Source organism: Rhinopithecus bieti, unplaced genomic scaffold (genome assembly GCF_001698545.2).
Source record: "Rhinopithecus bieti isolate Rb0 unplaced genomic scaffold, ASM169854v2 scaffold_50706, whole genome shotgun sequence".
NCBI lineage: Eukaryota > Metazoa > Chordata > Mammalia > Primates > Cercopithecidae > Rhinopithecus > Rhinopithecus bieti.
The window spans coordinates 259,223-265,332 of NW_016819840.1; the positions used below are offsets into that span (position 1 = coordinate 259,223).

General features: G+C 41.8%; 1 pseudogene across 1 annotated transcript; it reads left to right on the plus strand.

The window, feature by feature from the left end:
- Positions 1–4,524: 4,524 nt before the first annotated feature.
- On the plus strand, positions 4,525–5,406 carry LOC108519982 (Ig heavy chain V-III region 23-like; annotated as a pseudogene). Its single transcript, XR_001882789.1, has 2 exons — positions 4,525–4,790; positions 4,894–5,406. The product of XR_001882789.1 is annotated as an Ig heavy chain V-III region 23-like (transcript).
- The last annotated feature ends 704 nt before the right edge of the window (positions 5,407–6,110 follow it).

Below are 6,110 nucleotides of genomic sequence, written 5' to 3' on the forward strand. Positions count from 1 at the left end.
CTTTTTCTATTAATTGGAATAGTTTCAGAAGAGTAAAAAGAAATGAACAAAGCCTCCAAGAAGTATGGGATTTCCACTCACGGAAAGGGGTTTATAGGGTTTGAAACTCCCACTGGCATTGAATGAAGATGATCCTGTGATTCCAAACTAAATTCACCTTGTGTGGCAAAAAAGGAGATGATGGAGAAGTAAGACTTAATTCATCAGCAGTCATGCACCAAAAAATAGTGTGACAACTTATTCTATGTAGCAGGAATAAAAATAATAAGAAAGAAGATAAGTGTTCAATATGGGTGGACAACACCCGGGTCTACAGAAATGAGATGACTTTAGAAATATAAGCAAAGAATAATGAGAAAAAGAAGGAGGGGATGGGGAATTAGACAGGGTCCTGGTCTAATGTCTTGGGTAGAAGTTTCTCACAATCAAGGACTATCAGCTTAGTCTGCAGGTCTTAGGTCAGCCATCTGCTTAAAAACATCAGAAATGCCAGAGGATCTATGAAGGTGCTCAGTTTAACATCTCCTATTTGAGTAGCTTTACAGTTGTGTGGAATTCTTAATTGCTTCTTTTTGTTTGTTTGTTTTAGAGACAGGCTCTCACTCTGTCGTACAGTTTAAAGTGTAGCGGTGTGATCATAGCTCGCTGTAATTTTGAACTCCTGACTCACATATTCCTCCCATCTTAACCTCCTGAATATCTAGAACTAGAGGGGCAGGCCACGCTCCCCTCTTTATTTTTTATTTTATTTTTTCAAAGAAAAAGGAACTCTTTATGTTGCCCAGGCTGGTTTTGATTGCCTGGTCTCATGGGATTTCCCTCACTTTGCTCCTGAAAGTGGTGTGATTATACGGATGATCCACTGAATCAGGCCTGAATTGATTCTTTAGTTGCAAATGAACCCAGTAATTAACTGCCTGAATGTTTTCTGCAGTGAGTTAGTTAAAAGGATCTGACAAGATTCCTTCCAATATGATTCAAGAGCAGTATTTTCCGCTGATGTTCCTTCCAGTTTTCTTGTTGAAGATCACAAGAGTCTGTGGAAAAGGTGTAGTAAAAAGGCTGCCTCAAACTCTTCATGGTTGGAGTTTACATCACACATGCATGCAGTACAACAAGGATGATCTCTGGGGGTAAAGTCTATAAACGCATAGGCCTTTTAGCTACCAAGGCATAGGGTAATAATTGATGCACCCTGAGGAGTGGACCATGATTCCATAGTGCTAGTGGGAGAACGCTTGGCCAAGGGAGTTTTACATTTTATTGCAGATTTGATAATTTTAATATAGAGATGCCATTTTTTAAACATTCCCACAAGATTGTGAGTGGGATTGATTCTATCTTATATGAACAATGACAGTGCCCTCCACGGTTAGATTACGTTATAAGTTATGTTATAAGCTAGGTTGAGCTAGAATGTTTGGTGTATTAAATCACAATTTTTTTAGCTTCCATGTTAGTTTTTTGTTTGTGTGTTAGCATTTGCTTTAAATTTCTATTAATCAGATCTCTAGTAGGTAGAAATTCATCTGAAAGTTTTTTCCATTGTTGTCCATTTTGATAGGATTTCCAGAAGATGTAAGAACCCTCTCTCTTTGCAAAAATATTCCAAAGTTGTGCACCATCTAGAAACATATGTACTTAATTCTAATTTTTAATTTATTAAAAAGTTGTGATAAGTGCAAAGTTTTCTGCCTTCTGAGTTGATTTCACAACACCCAGAATAATATATCCTAAATGGAAGTTTGTACTAGTAATACAAATTACTGGTTAATAACCTCTACTTTTATTATTGAGGTATTATCCATCAATATATAATCTTAAATCAATGATCTGAGTGGGACTCTTACCTAAATAATATACAAAATATTTTCCTGATCTTGACATAAAATAGATGTGAACACATTCTTCGTATTCAGCCGTGTCTCCTGTCTATCACATTATGAACCACATGCTAACTTTGACCTTACTTGGGAATTGTTCTAATTTCAAAGTAGTTATTTATCTTCATGCGTCGAGATAGTTATTTGTGGCCATTTTATCAGAGAGTGATGAGATACAACATTAACTATTTTCCCTGCAGGCATGTTTAGGCAAGCCCCCTGTGCAGAATGACCTTGGTGGGTTGGACATTCTTTGGGGCCTCTCCCCTGTCTGCCTAGGAGAGTTATCTGCCATCTACCTCTATCATTTTCCTCTTTGAAGAAGTGCATCTAACTGCCGTTAGAATAGAGACAAAGGCCAACTTTAACTGCTTCCAGCTGATGCGGGATGCTGCTTCGGGAAGATCTCCCTTGGAGGCCTGCCTATGGGACCCCAGTAAAAGGGAGCCATTATCTCAGGCTTCACTTGGATGACCATTTGGAGTTGGATGGCCTGAAGATGAGAAGAGACAAACCGGGTTATTAGAAGACATGTATCAAAACCAGCCAAGGTGATGAGACAGTTTGAATACAGCTTCCAAGGCTGCGACACGCCCAGATAACTGGTGGCTGTAGTTGCGCCTGCTGAGATTTGGGCATGGGGCTTGGCTTTTGTCAGCTCCCTTGGTCTTATTTTCCCAGACAAAGAAACCTCCGGGGTAGGGGGACCCTGTTTCATCCCATCACCTGGAGTGATTTGCAGGATAATTGCTCAGAATTAAAATATTGATCCAGATTTTTATATTACCCATATGCCTTTGTTTCTTCTGAGCTGCAGCCAGAGATCATTGGTTGGTTCACAGCAATAAGCAGAGTTAGTCTAAAATGGAAGCACATACTTAAAACAACTGAAGAGATTAGAGTTTAAAAATGAGTGTATGATACATTTTGAGACGTATTTTTTTCTCTCTCCAATTCTGATTTTTGTCAGAAACTGATTGTAGGACTGACTTGTTTGCAAAATAAACTTTAATCTTATACATGGTCTGATTATTTGCATAAAGTACTGCAAGAATAATTAATAATAATTGTGTAGGAAAAACCTGCAAGCACTAGGAGCTTCACAGTCTAACACAATGAGCATATGCATTCTCAACAACTCTCTGAATATTTTCAAGTCAGCCTGTTCCTATCTTAAATACCATCCCGTGGTTACTGCCCTAGGTACACTAATATATGCGTCCTGGTTCTCTCTGCAGGCTCCTCTCTCCTCAGATTTCAGGTTGGTTTGTTTGTTTTTCTCTGTGATATCAACTCAGATATGTTGGATGCTTTTTCTTTATTTGTAGTTGTTCAGCTCGGTTGTTAAAGAGGTAGGAATAAGATCATGCCATGCTGAGTAGCTGCTTTTCTCTATAAAATCCATTAACTGAAAGAACAAATCACATTTTGTCACTGGTGAACAATTAAATAGTTTGACATATATTGAGGTACTGGAATATGATGCAGTGTGAAATCAAGTCATGCCTCACTCATATAAAACCACGGCTAAATTATCAAAGAATTGTGCTAAGTAAAAAACACTAAGGAATTAAGAGTAAATTTTATATGACACATTTGTAGAAATTTTAGAAGGTGACACTATTATAAATTAACATGGAGAAGATTTAAATTTTTCTGAGAATGTAGTGCAGGCCGGGCGCGGTGGCTCAAGCCTGTAATCCCAGCACTTTGGGAGGCCGAGACGGGCGGATCACGAGGTCAGGAGATCGAGACCATCCTGGCTAACACGGTGAAACCCCGTCTCTACTAAAAAAAAAAATACAAAAACTAGCAGGGCGAGGTGGCAGGCGCCTGTAGTCCCAGCTACTCCGGAGGCTGAGGCAGGAGAATGGCGTAAACCCCGGACGCGGAGCCTGCAGTGAGCTGAGATCCGGCCACTGCACTCCAGTCCGGGCAACAGAGCGAGACTCCGTCTCAAAATCAAAAAAAAAAAAAAAAAAGAGAGAGAATGTGGTGCTGGGAGTAATGGGGATGTGAGTTAAATTTCAGAGGAATAAGAGAAGATTTAGGGATTAATTCAATTATTCAAAACTTGATTGAAGTGCTGATTGAATGGTTGCAAACATAGGTCTACATTTTTCAAATAATTCACTATAAATTTGAATTAATTATTTATCACTTACACTTGAATAAAGCAATAACAAATAAATGAATGAACATTTTGCTGAAATGGAGTCATAAACAGATTGCTATTGACACAAGAAACATGACTGACTTCGGAAAATACACACACAAACGATGATTCTCTCTAAATATTTAGGTAAATTACAGAAAGTTGTCATAACAGATGGAGAATCCTGCAGCCTTCACCAGGCCTGGTCCACGCTGTCCGGTAGTTGTCTTAGGGGAGCTGCCTCCTCTGGTGAATAGAGCACAGGCCCAGAAAATAGGACTAAATATTTTTAGTTGTATAATCTTAGACACACTGCACAACTGCTATGTTCTCTATGTAAATTATCTTCTGTAAAATATAACATTAAAACCTGCATTAAATATATAGTGTAAATATGTAAAAATAAAATCAGACTGTGAGAGCTAAATGTTAGTCAAGGCACAATGACATAGTATAAAATTATATTTTCCTCATTGATGGAATTACTACCAATCTCCGCCAGGACACTTCATCTGCACTGAGCCCGGCCTCTCCTCAGATGTCCCACCCCAGAGCTTGCTATATAGTGGGGGACATGCAAATAGGGCCCTCCCCCTGCTGATGAAAAGCAGCCCAGCCCTGACCCTGTAGCTCTGGGAGAGGAGCCCTAGGCCTGGATTCCAAGACTTTCCATTCAGTGATCAGCGCTGAACACAGAGGACTCACCATGGAGTTTGTCCTGAGCTGGGTTTTCCTTGTTGCTATTTTAAGAGGTGATTCATGGAGAACTAGAGAGATTGAGTGGGAGTGGACATGAGTGAGAGAAACAGTGGGTATGTGTGGCAGTTTCTGACCAGGGTGTCTCTGTGTTTGCAGGTGTCCAGTGTGAGGTGCAGCTGGTGGAGTCTGGAGGAGGCTTGGTTCAGCCTGGGGGGTTCCTGAGACTCTCCTGTGCAGGCTCTGGATTCGCCTTCAGTAGCTATGGCATGGACTGGGTCCGCCAGGCTCCGGGGAAGGGGCTGGAGTGGGTGGCAGTTATATCGTATGATGGAAGTCAGAAATACTACGCAGACTCTGTGAAGGACCGATTCACCATCTCCAGAGACAATTCCAAGAACATGCTGTATCTTCAAATGAACAACCTGAGAGCCGAAGACACGGCCGTGTATTACTGTGCGAGAGACACAGTGAGGGGAAGTCGGTGTGAGCCCAGACACAAACCTCCCTGCAGGGGCGCGCCGGGCCACCAGGGGGCGCTCGGGACCCACCGATCAGAGTCAACCCAGAGGCCGGTGCACACGGAGCCTGATTTCCTGTCAGGATGTGGGGCTTCCTCTACTTCTTACAGTTTCCCCGGGAACCTCTCTAAGTTTAGGATTCTGTGCCTAACAATGTCTTCTCTAAGTATTTGAGAGAGATTAGTTTAATATGAAGAGCTATTCTCACTTGCACAAATGTGGGTTGATGCTTACAGGGATGAAAAGTCCTCAACCATGGTCACCAGGATCAGAGTCCTGAGCAAGCTCAGGGCTTCCTGGTGAGTCTTCTCCAATCAGACCCAGGACAGGGACCTCAGTGAGGTTCCCTGACTAGAATAGTCTTTACGGATGCTGGTCACAGACAATAGAGAGGCTTGGGCAGGGTCAGTGTCACGTAGAACCTCACAGGTTTCACGTCTGGCCCTTCTCCTGACACTGAAGTATGCAAATCAGCATCACACTGATCTGGTGCTTCTTTTGTTCCTAATTCAATTATTTTCTTTTTTAGTTGTTGTTCTCATTTTTCCATTTGCTTTTCCTGCTTTCTGGAAAAGGAAGATATTTACCCTGTGGTCAAAATTCCAGGCCTCAAGCCCTTTCCTGGAGCTCAGGTGGGTCTCAGGCTGTGGCTGCTGCAGTCATGCAGGAGAGGCTGGTGAGACTTTCTTCGTGCCTCGTCACTCAGGACCCTCCACTGTGTTGCCTGGAGATTCATCTGGAAATGTAAGTTGCCGGTGGGGACTGAAGGGGACAAGCTTGTTTGGTTAACGTGGGATGTGGATGTGTTTCTAATCCTGTTCTGAAAAATCTTCAGACAGTAACTTTCTTCACTAG